This window comes from Miniopterus schreibersii (assembly GCF_964146895.1).
Source record: "Miniopterus schreibersii genome assembly, chromosome: 7".
NCBI lineage: Eukaryota > Metazoa > Chordata > Mammalia > Chiroptera > Miniopteridae > Miniopterus > Miniopterus schreibersii.
In genome coordinates, this window is record NC_138108.1 from 32,387,419 (window position 1) to 32,410,661 (window position 23,243).

Sequence of the window (23,243 nt, forward strand, 5' to 3'; positions counted from 1 at the left end):
GATCCTTAGGTGAGGATTAAAAAAATGATAATAATAATAAATAAAGTAGCAGAGCTGTTTGGTAAAATGCAAAACCCTTTGCTCATTTCAAACCTATCAAATCAGGGATGCTCAGCACACAGAGGGAGGTAATGCTTAAATGACCCCTGTATGCCCCCAAAAGTTTTCTCTTTACTGAACTCTGGATATTGAGAGAAAAAAACACAACATGATTAGGTTCAAATTTATAATAACAAAATAAAAAAGTGAACAAGGCACATGTCTAAATAATGAAATAATAAACACAAATACACATAAATAGCAAGACATATATATTACCTTCTCCTCTAATTCTAGCTTTAAAGATTATTAGTTTTACAATTTGGGGGCACATTTTCCCATCTGAATCATCCTAACTCAAGTCTTAGAACTTGGTAAAAACACAAAATACAACTTTACTGACACTTTCCTCTTTCATTGGAAAACACACACATACCTTATTTCATCGGTGTTCATCATTGGTGTTCCAAAATTTCCTCTGTATAAACAGACAAGCCAAACAGAATTCATACACCTGAATCATATTTGTAAAATTTTAAGGGTTTATACTGTGCATATGACTATGATTTAATTATGAAATCTTGAGAGGTCTGATCTTAGGGAGCATGCAGGAGGCAACCAATCAATGTTTTGTTCTTGCATAGATGTTTCTCTCCCTCCCTCTCTCTTCCTCTCTCTCTAAAAATCAATAAAAATATTTTAAAAAATAAAGAGGTCTGATCTTAACAATATCCTGACAAAAGTAAGTAAACTTTCAAACTGGATTGGTGTTGTGTCAGGCAGCTCCATCCCCCCCCCCCCCAACAACCTGACCTATCCCAAATACACTGCATTTTTATATTTATATCTATAAATCCATAACAAATATATAATTTCAGAGTAAGGAATCATACTCTTCATACTGTTCTACAAAAAAAAAACTGTAAAAAATTTTTAATCTCATACATATAGTTTATGTATAGCATGAATATACGGTTTCAATAAATAGATGCCTGTATACCTACACCTAGCTTGTCCATCACGTTCCTCTCTGATTGTCACACGTACATCCTCAGAAATAAACTATTATCCTAAATTTGTACTGAGTGTTCCCTGCTTTACTTTATGGGTTTACCACACATATATGAGTTCTAAGCAATTTAGTTTTGCTGTTTTTATTTTTACTGTTAAGAAAGTGGAATCATTCTGCATATAGTCTTCATTCAGCCTGTTTTGGAGCTGCATCCCTGCTAATGTGTGTAGCTGTGGTTCTTTGTGTTCGCTGTTGCAGAGCTTCATAGAACGATGCACCACAAGCTATTTACCTTCCTGAGAGACATTTGGATTGCTTCCACCACATTGCTATTATCACAATGAAGCAATGAACATATATATATATTATATATATATATATATATATATATATATTATATATATATATATATATTTTTTTTTTTGCAGTAACTTCTGCTACACGTATCTTTAAGGAATATACTTGCCAGTGGGTTTTCAGGATCCAAGCAATTCAAAGTTCTTATACCTATTTATACTCCCACCAACACTGTATGAGGTTTTCATTGCACCACATCCTTTCCAATATTTTGAATTATTGTTAAACTTTATAAACTTTTCCTAGTCTGGTGGGTATATGTAGAATCTCATTGTGGTTTTAATTTGCACTGTCCCCTGATTATGATCACAGCAAATTTGTATATAAAGTGAATTAAACTTTTCCTCTGAAACATTTGTTTCTAATTGGGTAGCAGCAACTTGAGTTTGTATAATTATGGTTAAGCAACTTTTTGCTTGTAATGATTTAAGAGAAGGACTATCTTTTTTTTGGTTAGGTGATCCAGGGAATGGAGAGAATAGGTTTTATTGCTTTTAGAACTGAGAAGGTAAATTAGCTAAATTTAGCCAATATATTCCTTCAAGGTTCTGATTTCCTCTTAATAAATATACTTGTTTGCATTTTTTTCTTTTAGCTTAATTGTTGTGCTTAACTATGGCAACATCAAGGGGGTTTATCTGTATTCTTATATGCTGTATTTATTTTCTGTGTTTTTAAGTTTTAGTTGGTTTTTATTTCATTGTGTAATCGCTTCAGCAAATGGTATTGCTTAAACAAAATTAATTTTTTTTTAGTTTGTTCTAGATATTTCTATGATTTTCACTAAGACTTTATAATGTTTTCTTTGTATCATCTCTTCTTAGATATTAATCCATTTTTGGTACTATAGATACTGATATTTTTAGGAGGAAAGTGGAAGTAAGACCATGATGACACGTACATTATCTTATTAATATGTGCAACTCATTTACTAACCAAAATTAACTCATCAACAAGTTTTCTGATAGCCAGAAGTAGCCATTGACATATTTGTTTTTCTAGTTATTCCAAATCACCAAAAGGGTAGAAAGATTCTTTCACATCATTTTCAGCTGTGATGACAAATGAAATCTCTAAAACTATGCAGAAAAATAAACCAATAACATGTCATGTTATTTCTATTTCTAGTGGCATTTTCCAGCAAGCTGGGAAAATACGCAAAATAAATTTCAACTTTGAACCTTTTGTAGGTCATATGTATGCCAGTAAAGCCTGAGACTGACAAGAGTTTTTATTTTTTTCAAAATTGCTTGTAGAAAAATCCAGATTCTAAATATAATGCAGAGTGTTTGTTGATGTAAAAGCACCCATCTCTTTAATATGACCAGATTATGATCCTAACTGAAATATATACTAGACAATTTGTAATAATATATAATTATTAAAATGTGTGAAGTTAAAATTTACAAAGTAATTAAAATATTTTTTATCACAAAATCTTTGATTGCAGAGGCTGCTTTTCACATAAGCCTTCTTAATGCTTTTGAGAGTTCCCTTAAAGAGCTCTATTGACTTCATAGAAATCCTCGGCAATAATTCAGAGATTGTTATTAGACGTAGCAGCAAACTGATAATTCAAAAGGGTAAGTTCAATAAAAGCATCTCACATCCCAATATAAGCTAGTGACAATAAATAATTTGCAAATGCAAATTTGACATTTTTGAAGTTCTACAAGTCCAAACACTGTGTAAATTCAGAACAAGGTGAACTAGATGATGCCTCTATCATGCTTTTGCCATTAATTTGAGTCTGAAAAGATGCATATGAGACACATTTATAACCTTGAAGTCTTTGTTTAGCAGTGGACAAATCTCACTTGTTACTAATGCTCTATGTTTAAGGAAAGTTAAGTCTCATTGCTGACGTGTTCTAGTCTCTGGCTCCCTCTTTGACAAGGTCTTTGTCATTCTTTCACCCTCACTAATTCCTCTTTGAACGTACTGACCATCTTTCTGCACTTTGACCAAGTCATCTTTTCTTCCAGGAACAACCTTTCTCCTGAACATTTCATGGCATCCATGTCTTAGTGCCAAGATCTTGCATGTTCATGGCCCTTACTATCATCATTCTTGAGAAATGAGTTTCCAGGAACAAAGTTCTTGTTTACGTGCAGGGAGCATGGTGGCCACCTCAATGTGCCTGCTGCATCTCCTCCCAAATTCCCATTAAAATTACATTTAAAATACATATGTTTATGATTTTAACAAAAACACACACACAAATATATAACTTTAAGTTCTGTAAAATCCCACTATTCACTGATAACTTTTTAACCAAATTCACGGGAATGTTCTCTTGTCATCCAGGATACTACGATGACACACCCACCAAATGTGCCGCCACCTGTCAAAACTTTGGATGGCCCTATTTTCAGGTATTGCTTATATTACAAAAGAACATTCATGACCTAATGAAAGTAACATGTTGGATTTCCAATAAAGTTGAGAATTATATATAACAACTTCAAATAACTTCTGACTAAAGGAAACTTTGGAAGTCAGTTTAACAAAATACTGATAAGGAAGGACTTATGGACATCTCTCAACTTACAAAGTCACTTCCTTGAGACCTTCAGGTATGGATTAAAACCTCCTGTTCTTGTTCCATTGGCCAGAGGACTAGGAGTGTTAAATTAATTTGAATAGGTCCTATCAGATTTAATAATATTAGTAATTTGGTAATCTTAGCCACAAACATCACACACACAGGTATGTATATACACACATACATAACGTCTGTGGCTAATTTGATAACTATACTATATATATGATTCTACACATACATAGAAAACAAATGATGTTTAATTTATATAAACTAATAAGGCTCTGTTGCTCATTTGAACTAAATTCCTTTCTTCTGAAGAGTTCTTTGTTTTCTGATTCACACAGTGGCTGTTATATTTCCATAAATGGCAGAGAACCTTTCCCATAATTGAAATATTAGAGGACATAATTTACAAGTAAGGGACCAGGAAAATGGGAAGTGAGCTCTTTTAAAGATTAAAGTTGCTCTAAGTACTATTTTTAGAACTCCTTGGCAAAGTAGTTTCAATTTAAATCCTGGGCATTTAAGCTTTAGGGACATTGGTGCTTCCAAAAATATTACTGTTGCAGTTGGAGGTGTCTTCTTATTTATACTTGGCATTATAGTTGCATGCCAGATAAGATATTATTTATGCAATTATTATTATACCTCACAGCTCCCTTTCTTACAAAATTAAAGTAGCTTTCCTGTCCTAAGTTATTTTTAGACTTTTAATAATGTATAATAGCATTAATGAAGTTAGAGGCTGCTAAATTATTTTATCTTAAATTCAAAGCTGAGTGACATAATTTCTGATTTTTAAGTTCCCAAGTCATTCTATTGGACCCTAAAATAGACCCTCTATAATTATTCTTTGTCCCTCAGCATGTCTTTGGGAACTCATCACTGTTCTCTCTTATGTGTCAGCTTCCTTTGCACATTGCATTTCATATGACTCACTGTTCCTTAGAGCAAGGTTTGAATGCTCTAAATGCCTACTTATATCTGACAGCTGGGTTTCTCTTCCTGAATGTTTTTCTGTGAAGTCATGCCAGATCAATTTTTATAAGGCCTCAATTTTTCTTAATGAAAACGTATAGCAAAGAACTTACTAGACCTCCGCTATCTGTGCACCAGTCATCTCCATGGAAATTAAGAGAATTACACACATTTTTTTCTAAGTATCTTTCCAACTTATAAATTATAATATACATTGGATAGTTTGAAGGAGATAAATTGGAAGTGGCTTAAAAACAAGATCCAAATTTAAACTGCTTTGTCTTCATTAGATTGATCTCTGACTCACAGAGTATTGGTAAGATATACACATTTGGTGAGAAGTTAATTGCCCATTTTGTAATTTAAAGTATTTTATTTCTAAAAATTAAAGTTTAAGGTGGATATGTGTATGACAAATTCCAGCAAGAAAGAGGTCGAAAAATTATCTCTGGGAAGATTAAAACATATAACTGAGAATGAGAATTGCAGTTTGCTATCATATTAGTTTGACTCATATATGGTTTAATTTTAACTTAATGAAAGAAGCACAGAAATGAGATTTAGTATGGGAACTCCTACTCTTAGCTCATCTGCCATTGCTGTGGGACATGAGACAAATCACTAAATTCTCCTGAACTCTACCTTCTAAATCTGTAAAACGAGCAGGTTATACTATAAGACTTCTCAGGTCCATTCAAGCTCTCTGAGATTCTGAACCTCTGACTGTATCGACTCTGAACTAAAGATAGGAACTAGAAATAAAATCTCATCTGAAGTTCTTTGTAACAAATAATGTGATTTGTAATACCTCAATTCCTCTAACTTAGAATAGGTTTGCATTGTTTTATTTACATAATCATCCAGTAGACTCTAGAACTTGACAGATGGATAAGAGGTATGCGGGGGGGAAATAAATAAGGAGAATATCTCTGGCTAGATTGAATTTTGACAACAGAAGGATTTCAAGTTATCACTAAAGTTTAATAATCTTACTGAAAATTCTTTCTGACTCCAAAATAGTAAAAATATTAACTTGTAGCTTCCTAATAACTTAATAGGTCCATTTTCACATTTAAATCTTAATACAACTAAAATTGAATCTCACATATAAAATTTTTCCCCAAAATTGATGGACAATTTTCATGAAATAGTTCATCTTTTCTATCATTGATTTAAAACTCAAGTAACTTGTTATATTTATTAAATTTTATTAACAAAATTAGTTTGGATTCTTGGGTCCATTTGTTTGTTTTCAGTTGAACTTTGGAATTTTTCATTACCTTGATTACATTACATTTATAAATTATTCGGTGGACAATTAAGCATTTTTATACATTTTAGTTTTGCATCTATTAATAAAAATGTGCCTTTATTAAAAATTACTTGATGCCTATAAATATAATTGGATATGGGACAATGGGGCTAGATACTACATGTTTCACATGGAAATGAGCTGTTGGTGCTACTTATAAACAAATAAATATAAGGCTTTGCAAGCAATGGGTTAGAAGATACCAAAAGGGCTTCTCTTTTGTTATTAAGGACAATAAATTACCAGGATGTTAAGAAAAGTCCTTTGCAACTGGAGCATATGTGTAATGACTTATATATATGAACATGACTATTAACAAGTAGCTTACATTTTTTTTATAATGAAGTTTTATTTTTGATAATGAAGAACATTATACATTTGCTAAAACATGAAGTTGTTATTAGATGTGGAGAAACTACATAGTCTTTTTCAAGTTGCACTGACCCATAAAATAAGCAATCAGTTGAACACAGAGTACTTATCTTGAAGGGTTTTTAATCACATTTGAAAAGCTTATTCAGTAGGAGAGACTCATACTTATGATTAAGAATTAGCCAGAGTCCATTATATTCCAAATGAAATAGTCAGTGGAGTATAGATTTTCTCTATATAGAAAACCCCACATCAAAAACAAAACAAAAACAAAAAAAAACAAAAAACAATGCCTCACCCACACACAAAAAACCTTCTTTCACTTATATATGTTATTATTATCGCCTATCCTATCTCCTAGGCCTTTTTAAAGCATGCTATCAAAAGAAATTCGTTTTTTTTTTAATGGAATACAGCAATTTTGACAATATCTTTCCTCTTCCCAAAATATGCATACCCTAGCATGAATGTGACAAAGTGAAATTATCAATCAGCCTATGCCACAATTCATTTAACCTACAAGAGTTATAAACCTACTAGCTCTTAACTTCCAGCCAGCCCTTCATCAAGTGTCCATATTTATATCTTTCTGAGATTACCTAATTTCCTGTGTGTTACTCCATCAGTCATAATATACTTATAAATGGCTAGATGGGCAAATATTTCTACCTTGTGGCTTATACCAGTAGTATATAGAGTCCTGCTAATATACCAAATGATATATTATTTATATGTCTACTAGCTATTTAAAAAATGAAAACACATTTACATTTATTGATTCCTGTTAAAGCGAGCAAATGTCTATCTAAATTAGTGGAAAAATTACTAGGCCCTAGGCAGAAAGAAAAGGTGTGGCCTATGAGGAAAGCACAGTCACTTACTGTATTTTACAGGCAGTTCCTGCTGTAGCTAAAAGTTCTTTGCTCACCGAGACTGCTGGAGATATAAGACAAAGGAAAACACAACACAAATACTTGTAGCTTTAAAACGCTGAATTTAAAGTCTTCCTGCAGATGAGAACCAGACCCTGGATTTAAAGGAAACTAAAGCTATTGTTCAACAATCCTACCAAATAGAGCTGGCAACAATGAGTTAACTGGAGCAAGCCTTTCAACCCACTCATAGCTGTGGCCTGTTTTACATGATTCCCAAACCTCCAGATGAAAATGCAACACCTCTGTTAAATTTTTTGTCTATATGACACCAAAGATCACCTTCAATAAGAGAAATTTGAGTAACTGATAAATATCAATTGTCATTGTAAAGAATTATCTCATTGGGCATATTCACATTTTTTAAACAAATTTGGCTATTGTTAATTAGCCTTTAAGCAGGAAAGTACCTAGCTCTGAAGAAAAAATTATGAACATAGTGAATTTGTTATTTTTTATCTCACATATAAACATGTTTTTCACATTTACTATATAATTAGTAACTCTTATCTTTAAATCATTTGGTATTCCATTTTATAGAGCATGCTAATCTTAGTTGCTTATTTCCTGAAAAAGTTTATTATTCCCTCTTTACTTTCAATTTTCCTAAAGCCTTTGGACATTCATTAAAACATCCAAAAAACGGTGACCTGACACATAATCTGCCATATCAGGGAAACTATGACAATACACATAAACAACAAAATCACAAAATACTTTAGGATAAATTTTCCCATCATATGAGTAAGTTTTCTGAATCATAGCAGACCTTAGAATTTGTCCTTACAGTAAATCATAAAAATAGCCCTTGACAATATCATATTAAGATAGGTTTTTTGTTTTCTTTACAGGGGAGAACATTCTTGAGTGCTTTTATAATATCTGAGATTCTACATGACCTTTGGTGGAAAAGTATATGTGAATCAACACAAACGTAGATGCAGGGTGGGGCAACAGTAGGTTTACAGTTGTGAGCATGCGAAGCACAGAGTTTATTCTTGTATTATTACATATTAATTATTGTATTATTGTCCATACAAACAACTGTAAACCTACTTTTGCCCCACCCTTTGCATACATACATAAATACACGTACTTTGAAGCACACGTGCTCAACTTAAAATGCATTCTGAGAAAAAAATCTCTGCAATAAAAATGAAGAGAAAGAAGTATGTTTGTTCACAAAGATGTATTAAATTAAAAGGAATAAGACTATACTTTTTTGGTTCTCACTTTGTAGTGGCTGGTTTTGAAAATGACTGTATCTTTGTAGCCAGAACAATTTTTCTGTTACATTCTGTTATTATTGTCTTTAATTGTTTTGAAGGTCAAATATGTCTTTGAAATATTTTAGTAGTGAACAGGGAAGAGCCATTTTTTTCTCTTATAAGTCCTTTGTAAATATTGTAAAGTTAATTCTAATTTCAATTCTATCAGGACTCTATAACTTGGAACACTTTGGTGCCATTTCTGGGCACAAAGCTTTAAAAAGCCCTATATTTGACCTTCTAATATATTAGCTTAATAAATTTGTAGGACTAGAATGATCCCTACAGTTTTTTTATATGGACCCTACATTGTTGAAATGAAAACTGGAGAAGCAGGCAAATTAAAAGACTGGTTAAAAGAAACAAAATAGTAACCTGGTATAACAACCAAAATTAGTATCTCTTTCTGTTCAATACACTTGTATTGATTATTGTATAAAATAGCCACAAACCACCTAATCTTGCTTCTTAGAAGTTATTGTTAATATTTTTAATGAGTAGTTATTAGGTTCTTCTAAATTTAATGCTACAGATGGCGTGAGTTAAGCCTTGGGTCCTGATGTTCTGTTTTGAACCATTTCAAATGGTATGCGTTTCTACCAGAATTAAATGCAAAAAATATCGGTACTTAACTGTGTGTATAATTAATTTTAACAGAAAATACTGAGTTAAAAGTGTTTTCAATGATCCATTCTCCTAAGCTGTTAACTGGTTATACATGTGTGACTTATCCAAGGGGTACCTCACTGTACAATCTTCCAAAAATCATGTTGCAAATGAGATACTTTTGGAGTCAGAAAGATCTCAAGTCTTATGATTACTCATAAAATGAGCAATTTCAAGGCAGAAGTTGTGTAGTATTATTTAATACAGTCCATTTTTTTTCTGAAGTATACTTTAAATGCTCAATATAAACAAAGAAACCAAACTGAATGTGAAAGAACAGTGAGGATTATTTGTTTTAATATCTTCCCTCTAGGATCTACCATGGTGATGGGCTCATAGTAAGCAAATTCTCCACAAATGCTGGCCTTTCCGTGATGGTCTCACTCTACAGGGGCCTGTGCTTCATCTAAACTTCAAAATACTACTGATAAATATCTACAGCCAGCGACTATCTGGGGGAGTGAAATACATCTGGGTGCAGAGGTAGTTCTGGTTAAGAGTATGTATGTTTTAGAAGTCAGAGAGTCACAGCTGCAATCCTAGCTTGCTCACTTCACTTGTGAGATGACTTTGAGCTTTAGTTTCCTAATCTGGAAAAATAGAAGGGAGAGTGTAATAATTCATTACTCTTATAACTGAATGTGATTTCATGCTTATACTGCCTAGGACAGTGCTTCAAACACCGTAAATAGCTGTTCCTAGTTAAATTATTTTGTAATTCATATGTCAATTGTTATTAAAAACACCAAATTTAACCTTGGCTCATACTATTTTTGATATTTTGGCAATAGATTTCTGAATGCTACCTCAATGGCTTCCTGGCAGTTTCTGCTCACCTTTTATTAGTTATTGGAAACAAATGGGATGCTTGGTCCAAAGAGCCCTCCTCTTCCCCATTTCCCACTAGCCTCCCACCAGCATCTATATACTTGAGATAATATGTGAAGGAGCTTTGAAAGAAAATAGGAGGTTGTTCTGTGCTTTGTCCTGTGGGACCTAAGCTGTGGTGATGAGTACATAAAGATTCAGAGGGTGACACGGTGCTATGCTTTACTGGTCCTCTGGGCTGCTCTGAAGAATCTAGGGAGCTGAAGTTGGAGGAGAGATTTCATGAGAGAATTAGTCAGCTCTGGACAGGAACTGTGCTGTCTTAGGGCTCAGGAGGCAGCACAGCAGAGGGAAAGTTAAAGGCCAGTTTCTATCAGTTCTGTACACACAACAGGACTCTGGCACCCCAGGGGTTTAAGACTTTGAGAGCACCAGGAGATACTGTCTTTGTGATATAATTTTTAGGATGAAGTAGTAAGAAATGGCTACAGTGAGATCACTTCCAGTGACTCTGAGGGCAGAGGGTATAGACAAAGGAGGTCAGGGAGCTAGAGAAAGAGTGCTGTGTATTGGTCCTACCAAAAAGACCGGCTTGTGAAGCGTCCCTTTACGGATTTCAAGAGAAAATTGGGACTTTACAGGATGGGAGGTCCCATGTGCTAAGATGAAATTTGTGGATTATTGACAATATGACTTGATATCAGGGGCTTCTGGAGGCTAACAAGAGATTATTTAGATACGATTCAGATAAATATGTAAATAGCATTGTAGGTTTCAAAGTGTTTGAATTTACGAAAATAGTAAGTGAACTGTGTGATTACCTAGCTTAAAGCAGCTTGTGCTTTCCCATGAGTCACCTGGCAATAAGAAAGTATGTGATGTTTTGTAATAAAGTTATTTTCCAATGGGAAAAAATGAATATAGCTAATTTCACATGGGAGGTCTTGCTGCTGACTTATGTAATCCTAAGGATTAATCTATTCCTGGTTCAGATAGTTCTATCTAAGAAAGGCAACATGTATATTCTTGTAAATAAGCATTCACAGATCATCTTTAGTGTGCTCAGAGAAAATTCTCAAATAGCTTTGAAACCCTTACCTCAAACCTTTCTTGGGGAGGAGTGAGAGAAGGGATTAACCAAAGAATTTATGAGAATATAGGCAAATCCCATGAACAGAGACAATAGAGCAGGGAAGGCCTGGGGAGGTGGAGGGAGTGAGGAAGAGGGGGTCAATGGGAGGAAAAAGGGGGACATCTGTAGCACTTTCAATATTATCTCCAATTAAATTTAGATTCCCAATTAAGTTGTATGAGGTCCTTAATGACTTATTTTCCTCCTGGCAGTAGTTGACAAGAATTCATAATACGTTCTAATGTATTCTTTTAATAATTTTTTTGTCCTGCCCTGAGCTTTACTTTAGCTATAGGCAAATAGGTGAAACTTGACAAAGGCATCGTGCTGTATAATGATCTTCACCACAGGGACAGCTGCCTCTCCCTATTGGTTAATTTATTTCCTTTTTCAAAAGAAAAAGAGATGTGATTATGACTATGAGTCTATTGGAGCTATACTTTCAACCAGTTTCATCCTAACGGTATTTTTACACTTTGAAAAAAAAGCAGTTCAATAAATAAGAGATTTTTCCAAGACATACATTATGAATATTATATCATAATCTCATGAAAGGACTTTGATCTCTTCCAGAACTAGTTCATTAAATGATTCTTTTAGCCCTGGTTGTGTGGCCCAGTTGGCTGAAGCATCATCCTGGGCACCAAAAGATTGCAGGTTCAGTTCCCAGTCAGGGCACATGCCCAGGTTGCAGATCAATCCCCAGATGGGGCACACATGAGAAGCAACTGATGGATGTTTCTCACATCAATGTTTCTCTCTCTCTCTCTCCCTTCCTCTCTCTTTCTAAAACCAATAAAAATACATCTTGGGGTGAAGATTAAAAAATGAACCTTTTAATCAAAATGACTCAATACAAAAAACAGATGCTTCTCTTATGTTCACTATCTGGGAAAGATATGATCTTTCAAAAACAAGAAATATTAAAGACTTGATTTTAACTTCAACCATTACATAAAAATTATTTTTAATATTCTTATTATGAGAGCTGTCTTAGAAATGTTAGCATGTATTTCATTTAATAGATTTTGGAGTAATTTCTAATAGAAATGTACCATTCAATGTGATAGTAGCATCAGTTCAATGATTAGTTGAGCAAACAGAGGTTGTTGGCATATGAGCCAGTTTCTGCTTCTAAAAAGGTTAGCACATGTTTCCAGAACTAATAGTTAATCATGGCATTATTTAAACTGCTATATTTAATGGCTTAATATTATACTATTCATCTTTATAATGCCTTAGGCAGATATCATAGATCCTTAGGGGTAGATTTATATCTCTAGTTTAATCTTAGGAAGACCTTCTTAACCTCACACACAGTAAATATTTTCTTGTTAATATAAATTGCTCTTTTGCAAATTAAGATATATTTCTTTGTTATAATTTTAATAAGTGAAATGGCCTATTTATTAATTTGAAAGTTTTTAAAATGAAATCACTTTTATGATACCATTTATACAATTTTTGGAACTTTTTCTCCAGGTTTTACTTTAGAGATAAGCTCTAAGGACTGACTCTACCCAACTGGATTAGTTCACTAGGGTTCACGTAAAGAACTGCCAGACTGGGTGGTTTAAACAACATCACTAAAATTCCTCCCAGTTCTGAAGGCTGAAGGTCCATGATCAAGGTTGTGGTAACCTTGGTTTCTCTTGAGGCTTCCCTTTTTTGCTTGCAGATTTGTCACTGCATCTTCACCTGGCCTTTTCTCTGTGTGAGTATCCCTGGAGTCTCTTGTCTTCTCCTGAGGACATCAATCATGTTGGATTAGGGCCCCACACATAACCTCATTTTACCTTAATTACCTCCTTAAAGGCCCTATGTCCAAATACAGTCACATTGTGAGTTAGGGCTTTAACATATGAATTTGGCGGGAAAACAGCTTAATCCATAATGCCAATAGTTTCTAAGAAATTATTTCAAAGAAGATGGAGTTGAAATAGGTAAGAGTAATTTGAAAAATTTAAAGTTATCACAGTAATAACTGAGTCAATTCCCTTAAGTAAAACATAATTATATCTTCTATAAGCCAATAACCCAAGAATTTAAATTATGTAAGCGCTTCTTACATATCAGCCCTTCAGTAAGAAGTTTTTAGTAAGAATGGTTCATACATTATTTATACTTAAAAACTCTGTTATGGCTCAGTGTGAAATTGATGTCAGAAACACTACTAGTTTCTTGTCACAGACACTATTAGATAAAGGAGTTCATAAATTTTTTCCGTATTAGTTAGTATATTTGCAGATCTCTAGTTTCCCTCAGATTCTCCAAAAGGATCTGTTTCTCTTTTCTTTTGCTTCACTATTTTTCAAGCATGCCCTTAAAAAAAAAAAAAAAAAGTGTTTATTTTGTGTGCTGATCATGGCCTGAAGATAGATTTACTTGCTGATAGACACAGTTTGAGAACTGGCCTTGGCTGTGCTCCATATTCTCTAGGATTTCATCAAAACCCCTTTTCATGTCAACAGTTCAAAGGCAAATATATAAGCATAGCCTTTAGCCAAAGTCTCAACATTTAGGAACTATTTATCTAAGCATTTATCTAGATTTTCCTGTGTGTGGAATCGTCTCATATCCTATATCCCATATCCTAACATCTGGAGCTTTCACACTTTGACCAATAGAATGCACAACAACCTCTTCTCCAGGAACTTCAGTATATTGCTATTACTGTCATTGCTACTTGATTCGCTCCCCAGTGTCTACCCCTAACCAAGTCAATCAATCAATCAAACAATCAAGAAATAAAATTATTTTCTTGTTTTACGGGAAATGAAATTCCTGGATGAATGGGGGATAAAGTACAAAAAGAATAAACACATTTCTCTAGCTGCCTTAAAATAAAAACAAAAACACGTACATTTACAAATTTCAGAGATGTTAATGAATTTGGGAAGATGTGTGCGTCAATTTTCTGTCTGTTGGGTAGGCACTGGCTGTTTCTCAGACCAGCTCTGCATGAATTATATGTCTCCACAGTCCTGAGAAAAATCTCTCTTAAATGTCATTGTTTCCATGGGTTTTTCTTCATCTGTGCATTCAATGCAAGGGTGGCCTAAAGACAGCAGATAGCATGAAGTGCCAGTCAGATGCCATTTTGGCCGAGATTCACATATACACTTTGAGTTTAGGCATTATTTATTCTATTATGAGTTTGTGTTTTTAATCTCTTACAGGTTTAGCCGCTAATAATTATGACCTCTCTTCATGCAAAGTTAATTTTAAATGAGTTCATTATGACAAGCTGCTACCTACGTTAATGTGTGAGCAGTGGGTTTAAAATGTGGTTATCTATTTAGAACTTTATTATTTAAAGTTACTTTTATATTTAAGAATGAATTACTGTTGACTAACATTGAAGAACTGAAAAACCTCCTTGCACAAAAATGCTAATTGACTTTCTTGGGCAACTACAGTTCTATGACTTTCCCATACTGACACCCTAATAAAACATGGTAAAAAAGAGAACTCTCCTTCCACACGTGAAATTTTCACATAAATGGAAATATTTGCTGTGCTGATGTCCCAACTTATGGTGCTTTCCATTCCTCCTGCTGGGTGTCAATTAATGGTATTCATTTCAGTAAGAAACTTGCATCATCATAATAACTAACATTTATGAGTACTTACTAATGTTTCAGAAAATGTTCTTAGCTCACTACATACTAATTTCTCATGTAATACATCAACCTTAAATATGATATAATTATTCCCATTTTATATGGATATCAAGATAAGAGGGATAAAATGATTGCCTAAATTACATAGATACATAGATAGTATCAGTTTAAATCAGATTTAACCAGTGACTAACTCCATAAAAAATAATCTTTCTCATTTGTCCCAAGATATAAATTTCAGCAAAGCTACACTAGGTTTCCCTCTCTGGTATTTTTTTTATATTTATTGAGGCATAAATCACAGTTTTTTATGTCAGTCCTGGTGCTCTCAAAACACAAGGTATAGAGTAAATAAAGAAGAGTATTTCAAGGTCAGGCCAATAACAATTACTTTGGGGAATTTTTCTGTCACAGCCGCTGAAGGTAAGAATAATTTTCTTTATTTGCTAGACACTTAGTCTGCCCTAAACCTCTCTTGTCCTTTTGGAAGATGAATAATAATGTAAAATAATATTATAGTCCTATGACATTCTCTTGCTTTTCTCATATGGGAAGGGGGCAGATAAAATTTAATTAACTGGTAAAAAATATGATATAACATTTATAGGTAGAGAAGCCATCAGACAGAGATAGCAATTACCTTAAGGTTTAAAATAAAACTGCTAAAAAGAATCACATATAATAATATATGATGTCAAGGAAAACAGAATAAATGTTTGAATCTCTTTGAAATTTGAAATTCTGATATATAAATATCATGCCCATTTGATATTCATGCTTTTCTCCCATCCTTTGTTACTTTTTTGCCCACATTACTTCCCCTATATGGAATGTGAAATATTCTCTCTCTCTCCCTCTCTCTCTCTCCCCTTCTCTCCTCCCCCTCTTCTGGCCCCTCCACCTCTCCTTCCCCCTTTTCTCTCCCTCCTTTTCACAGATACTTAGATTACCGTAATATCTCTATTGGTGCAGAGGAAAATCCTGACACTCTACCACTCTACTAAGGTTATTTCCTAAATCAAAACAAGTTTTAAAAGCTGATTTTATGGGTGGGGGAGGAAAAAGACATTAATGTTGTAAATCCTTTCCCAGGGACTTCGGAACTATTATCCACCATTATTTAGTAAACAGAGTCAATTAAAGGCATTCACATGTAAAACATTCCTTTACAAAAGAGCTCACAGTGACTGCCACAGTCCTGGGATAAAACTGAGGGGAAGGAGAAAAAGAGAGGAAAAGAAAAGACTTTGAACAAGCCAAGATTAATTGTAAACATTTTATGTGCTCTGAATTAATTTATTTGTGCTCTCTTTAAACTGTAATTGCTACTTAATTTTTAGGAAAAAACAAATTCTATATTCCCATGAAATGTTTGACTTACAAACTGTATAGAGCATGGAGGAAGAGAGAATAAAATAAAAAACTGAGACCACTAAAGATAAATGGCTATGCTCAAATTACATAAAACTTGTTTAGTTAGGGAACCAAGAAACACACAGAGGTTGGGATATTAATAAACTTAATGCATGAGGCACAAGAAGCCTTAGATCACATCTGCTGATGGAACCAGCCTGGAGGTTTCCTTGTGATCCCTAGATTTGGTTCAATTGAAATCCTAGAGTTATACATATTCAACCTTATGCTACTGGAATTTTTTTAAATGCAACATTTTAGCTAAATACATGCTTATTGCTAAAGAAAGCTTTAATATCAAACAGTATATATTTATAGCTCACTGTGTCTCAGTCATCACTTTATGCCCAAAGACTTCTCATTCTTTTATTTTTAAATTTGGATTTTTTCCCCTCTTAGAACATAAAAGTCAATGTTAGCACAGATTTCTAACATTAACAGGCAAAAATAAAATTTTGAACATGCACTATATAAGAATTAAACCCAGGTCATTAGAAAATGTTCAAAACTTTCCCATTTTAGTTGCCATGTAATCACCTACCAATCTTTTAAGAGTTTTCTTCAAAAGTATTAATGTAATGGGGAGATGACAAGACCTCAGTTCTTGTCTTATTGAAGGAAAGATTTCAATCAAGAGACAGAGTGTAGCAAGGTAGGAAAGAATTTATTGGACATAGCAAAAAATATACTTATGACAGTGAAACAAGGAAGGGCATAGATGAAGTAGCAGGAGAGCCTAGGCCGGGCTGCTTTGGCTTCCTGAGAAGTCAGAGATGAGCTGCGGCTGCCCATTGCTCCCCTGGTTGCAAGTGTCCTGGGGGTCCCTTAGAGGGGAGAAGGGGGAAGGGAATGATGCAGGCCTGCTCCCCTGGGGGAGAATATTGGTTGGGTCCTTCATCCTGAGCATATTTATCTCTCTCTTGCAGGTGGAAATCTTAGGGGAGGTCTCAGGGGGGTTCTCAATAGAATATTCATCAGCTTTCCAGGTGTGCTCTTCCAGGGTTGGGGGGGGCTTATTAGTTAATGAAGCCAGTCACGAGGCAGCCACAGAGTCACTTGTCTGATTTTGCTGCTTTTCTGGGCCTGGAGATGAAATGCCACTGTGACCTGGATGCTATCTTTAGGGAAGAAAATGTCAGGGCATCTAAACTGCATGACAGTTCTTGTCATCAGTGGGTCTTGGGGCTTGGTTGGTAGGTTTAGAATGTGGATGTGCAATCAGTTGCTTTAGGACAGTTTTAATTCCCTATATGGTTTGATCCTGGTGTCCAGCAAGTCCTGTCCAACAGTCTTCCTGGTGTTTGTTCTCTTGTGGCAGGAAGCTTACAAATGGCGGTTAAAGATTATATTGCCCTGTATTCCTAACACAAACCATTTTAACTAGTCTTATACTCTTCCTAAATACACCTTAATTTCACTGTCATTAGTCTTTGTAAATCATTAAAACGTTAAATATTATGACTATGGGCACATATTTTGTAATGGATAATCATTCCATTTATTTATTTAAAAATTTTATGACACACCAGGCAGTGCCCTGGGGAACTAAAGATTAGTGAGGCAACACCCTCCAATGCCCTCAAGTAGCTCTCGCATTTAGTGCAGAAGGTAAAAAAGCAGATCTAAGTCTATGTGGTCAAGTGCGGCTTGAGGGTGCATTAAAAGGCATTCAGCCTGTGATGTAGGCAGAGCATGAGGGAAGACTGAGGAAATAAGGAGCTCAGAGAAGTTTCCTTGAGGGTGGTAGGGCCAAAGTTAAGTCCTGAAAAGACAGGAATCACATCCTTCAGAAAGCATCATTTTCTAAAATTCTGCTCTTCTTACATCTGCTGTTGAATGATGTTGACTCCACACTCCTTCCCTGAATAGGAAATAAACTGGGAGACCCTGGCCTCTGTCTTCCATCTCTCTCTCACACATATGAGCATGGGTGTGTATGTCTGTGCGTACAGACACACACGCTCTGCAAAAGGGGCACAATCACACCTTCGTTCAAACACTTAGTCTCTTATTTTAAGTACCAACCACAGTAGAACAACCAGTGCTTAGTTTAAAAGATCATAAGTATAAACAAATAAACAAATAATGTTAGGTTCCCCAATACATCCATACACCCTCTTTATTTTATACTTTTTTTTTTAACCCTCACCTGAGGATTTTTTTTCCCATTGTTTTTCAGAGAGAGTGGGAGGGAGAGAAACGAACATCGATGTGAGAGAGACACATCGATTGGTTGCCTCCCGCCCCCGCCCAACGGGGCTGGGCACCGAGTCTGCAGCCGAGGTGCGTGCCCTTGGCTGGAGTCGAACCCAGGCCCCTTCAGTCTGCAGGCTGCCGCTCTAACCCCGGAGCCAAACCGGCCAAGGCTACTCTTTTTTTCTTCCAACTGGTATGATCTATTATGCAGGGGCAGAATTGTCCTAACATTTTTTTCATAACAAATATATTTAACAGAAAATTTATGTCTGAATTGTGAATTGAATATTCTGTACGTCTTCAGCAGTTAAAGATTTTATAAAAGTACATTTTTTCTTACAAATAATTTTTATAAAATCGTGAGAACTAAATCAAAATATGTGCAGTTTTACAATATTAGAAATTATTTTTGAACTTAAAAAATCATTTTCTTTGCCATATTCAAGCATACCAACTTTTTTTGTTCCTGGAATGGTAGTGGAGTGGTCCAGATTTAAGTTTTGACCATACAGAAGGCCATGATGAAACTCAGCTGCGTCACAGCCCCATGTTGGTACTATTTTATATTAAAGGGAAACATTATGTTTTGAAACAAAAAAATTTTTTAATTAAATCAACACATTAACTTCATTTTGTCTTAATTATTCTGTGTTATGTTTATATTATGTATGTATTATGTTTTAATTATTTTGGATAACAAAATAAGCTTAGCTAATATCTGCTGCAGGTTTTTTTCTCTCCTTGAACCACTTACATTTTATCTCCAATAACCCCCTGCTATTTCCATATAATGGATTAATGGATCCTTTGGCCTCCCTGGTTTTCTTTTTCTTTTTTTACTTTTATTTTTAATTTTTTAAAAATATCTCTTTATTGATTTCAAAGAGAGGAAAGGAGAGGGGAAGAGAGAGAAAGAAACAATTAATGATGAGAGAGTCATTGATCGGCTGCCTCCTGCACACCCCCTACTGGGGATCAAGCCCACAAGCCAAGTCAGAACCAAACCTCGATCCCTGTATCATAGGTCAATGTTTAACCCCTGAGCCATGCTGGCCAGGCTCCCTGGTCTTCTTATTCCAGGAATTGATTAAGCAAATGAAAAACAACAGTTGATTATGCAAATATAGAATTCTTCAAAGGTCTGTGTTTGTGACAAAGCCTAGAAAACTTCCTATCCTTAATAACATTGTCCTGGGCGACCTAGAGAAAAGCAGAAACTTGAGCAATGGGGTTTATTGCCATTGTTAGAGGCATTAGAGGAAAGCTCCATATATATATCTGTGCAAGTGCAGAGCAAAGTGGTTTTGATAAGTGATTTTGGAGACAGTGCCCATTGTTACTTCCACCTAGATATGTTAAATCCTATGCCTTGTGGCTGATAAAGTCCTCCTTTACAGAAAGCTGAGAGAGTTGGCACTGTTAAATATTCACATATAATTTTACTCAGAATTACATGTCATGTCACTTAGACCAATCTAAGCAAACCAAGGCTTTCCCTTTCTGCTTCAGGGGTGAGAGACCACTTCTCTTGAGTACTTACCACTTTCCAGATTGTGGTAGGTGAGTCTTAGGTTATTGCATTTAACATTCACAATATATTTAAAATACAGGTATTGTACCCCTCTGAGAGTTACAGAAATCCACAGAGCTGTTGCAGGTTAGGTTTCTGCCTCCATTCTCTTAGTAAATATGGCACCTGGTATCCAAAACTATCCACACAAAAATCTGTCCTCTGCCCTGCATCTTGCTTTCTACTGTTTTCCTGTCTTTTTTTTTTCTTCCCAAGACAAGTGGCCTGCAGTTATTTTTAAAAAATTGCTGTTATCTGCTGCCAAGAGCAGCACACTGTTCAGAGAGATGTATTAACTCCTGCCCTCGAAAGCCACATGTGACTTTTCCAGCCGTAGCCTCCACCAAAGTCCATCAGACTGTGTTTATCTTTTATTTATTTTCATCTTTTTTCTTTTTTCTGAGATTGCTATTGTTAGGCTGCTCAGAGAGACTTTCGATGGGAAAACACTTCTCAATGGAAAGACAGACACACATAGTACTACAACCGAGTTGCAGGCTGAGAAACAAGCCCTAACAACACATGGGATTCATTTCAAAGCAATCAGTACAGATCTCAGGATGCTGTAATTTTTTTTTTCTTTTGCTCAAAATAAATAAATAAATAAATAAATAAATAAATAAATAAATAAATAAATAAATAAATAATAAACAAACAAATGAACTTATTAGGTACCTAGGAAACCATTCCATATTATCCTGTTTTAGATTATTTAACTTTAAAAAAAAAAAAGACTTATTTTCTGTAGTGATTTTATTTTTTCTCTTTATTAAGAAAAAAATTTGCCCGGCCAGGCATAGCTCAGCAGTTGAGCGTCAACCTAGGATCCAGGCGATCGGGGTTCGATTCCCAGTCAGGGCACATGCCCGGGTTGCGGGCTTGATCAATGACTCTCTTATCATTGATGTTTCTATCCCTCTCTCTCCCTCTCCTTTCCTCTCTCTGAAATCAATAAAGATATATTTTAAAAAAAGAAAAAAATTCTATTTCAGTGAACATATTTTTCAGATTTAAAATGGTGACTTTGGGGGAGAGTTTCTTTTTTTTGTTTCCTCAGGGTATTTTGCATTTTCATGAAAATACACTGTCTTAAGATTCAGTAAGAGAAGGGACAATTAATTACAATTTGCTAAATGTTCTACTGTTGTTAAGGCTTATTACACCATGGAACGCGTGACAGAGCATTTTTTCTTTAACACATCCTGGTCCAGTTAAGGCTGAAATTCAGAAAAAGTGCTTGGCACAACAATTTAGCAGGAAAGAAAGCTATTTTAAAAGTCTTTTGGGAACATGTTTGTGAAACAGGAAAAAACATACATTTGAGTTGATAATAGCTCTCCATAAAGGTTAGACGCTCTGAAATGGATTTGCCATCTCTTTTCACAGGGAACGTGTTGTCCTTAAGCTGCAGTTCTCACTTAAGCACAGCTTAATTCAGCAAGGAGCATCTTCCTGTGCAACTCCTTTTGCATTGGAAAATTTATTTTTAAATTACAGTCCAGATTTAGTTATAGGAGTAAATAATTAAAAATAAGCCGAGTTTAGATGTACAAAATTAAAGCAGTTTGTAGAATGCATCATAGGACTGTGTGCCTAGCAAATGTCTCAAGTCACATATTTAAGTTTCTACTCATTAATCCCCCAAAGAATCTCAAGTTGTTCTCAGGACTGCACCTTTACCTTCACTCACACAAGCCTTGATCATTTGTGTTTCTAGTTCCTTGCCCCCAGGAAACTCTACCACTGTCCTCTATCAACACACATTCTTACTTAGTTTTAATCCCTTAAACACTAATGTTTTGAATTGTGCTCTAATGCAACTTACATACACACATTTTAGAATATATTGTCTACTCCCTTCCCATTATAGACTGTATTTCTGGACAAAATGCCACCATTTACTGTTCTATTATATGATGATGGATGTGAAATTTCTGTTTCAAGGCACTTTCTTACTGATTTCCAGAACTATTTAGACAAACGCTCCCAGATATTTTCTTCTTCAAAACGTCTGATCGGTGCTGATATGTTCCCACCATCCCCTTTCTTCTTCTATGTCCCCTATATTAGTGATTGAAACTTACGCAGATACCCATGTTAGAATCTGGGGAATCTGTTTAGGTTTCTCATAACACTAAGTTCTCATATCCTCATAGAATAAACCTTTTTAATATCTCTGGCATTTAAATATTTCTCTTCATCCCCATTATTTTAATTCTCAGTCCCAGGTTCCAGGCCTTATGATTATTTTCTTGCCTCACTTACTTAGAAAGGGCAGTATTTTAATTTGCCTCTCTACAATTGTCTTCATTGCCATCTGTGAGTCAATCATTCTATTTCTAAAATGAAAATCTTGTCATAGTGCTCCACTACTTAATCCCCCTACAATATGTATTGTTTTTGTTTGCTTTTTGCAACCAGATTAGCAAAATCCGGAATACATGTCATTCCTTCTCAGGAGGTGCCCTTGCAGACACTATTGATGCATCAATTTACTCTAAGTCAGTCTCATCCTTAGCACTGCTCAGTGCAGCAGCCCTGCCTGCCTCCGCTAGTAAATCAGGGTGGGCATTCAAGGTGAAAACCTCCACTCTAGAACCTTAAATTAAAACTCCTCAAAATGACAGAACATAACAACTTTAATTTGCTTCCCCGTCTGCCTGGGAAGTTCCATTTCTTATGTACCTGTATCTTTCAATCACCTGGCACTTTCAAATTACTGATTTGTTTGAAACTCCATGTAAATGTCATATTCTCTCTCTTTTTACATGCACACACACACACACACACACAAATACTTCTCTCATGTAAAATATATTATTCTATCTCATCAGACACTAAAAATATTTATTGACTACCTATAATATTTTATTATCTATATTTCTACATGTTTTTCTCCCCCTACCAGGGTTTGATTATCTCTGAAAGCAGAAAGAATAGCATTTCTGGATCCAGAGTACTTAACATAGCTCTTGGAATATATTTGTTTTTAAATAAATA

The 23,243-nt window shown here is 34.8% G+C and overlaps 1 protein-coding gene across 5 annotated transcripts in view; it reads left to right on the forward strand.

Annotated features, from left to right (window-relative positions):
- The window catches only part of CALCRL (calcitonin receptor like receptor), an 88,572-nt gene that overhangs the window by 15,435 nt on the left and 49,894 nt on the right, over nucleotides 1-23,243 (forward strand). For 2 of the 5 annotated variants that reach the window (XM_081142107.1, XM_081142111.1), the window contains exon 2: nucleotides 3,716-3,783. The exons of 1 other annotated variant lie outside the window; for it this stretch is intronic. The gene's annotated coding sequence lies outside the window, so the exon portion shown is untranslated. Of the gene's footprint in view, nucleotides 1-2,858; nucleotides 2,992-3,715; nucleotides 3,784-9,794; nucleotides 9,965-23,243 lie in introns of all 5 variants that reach the window. 2 more of the 5 variants (XM_081142109.1, XM_081142110.1) reach the window with 2 other exon arrangements.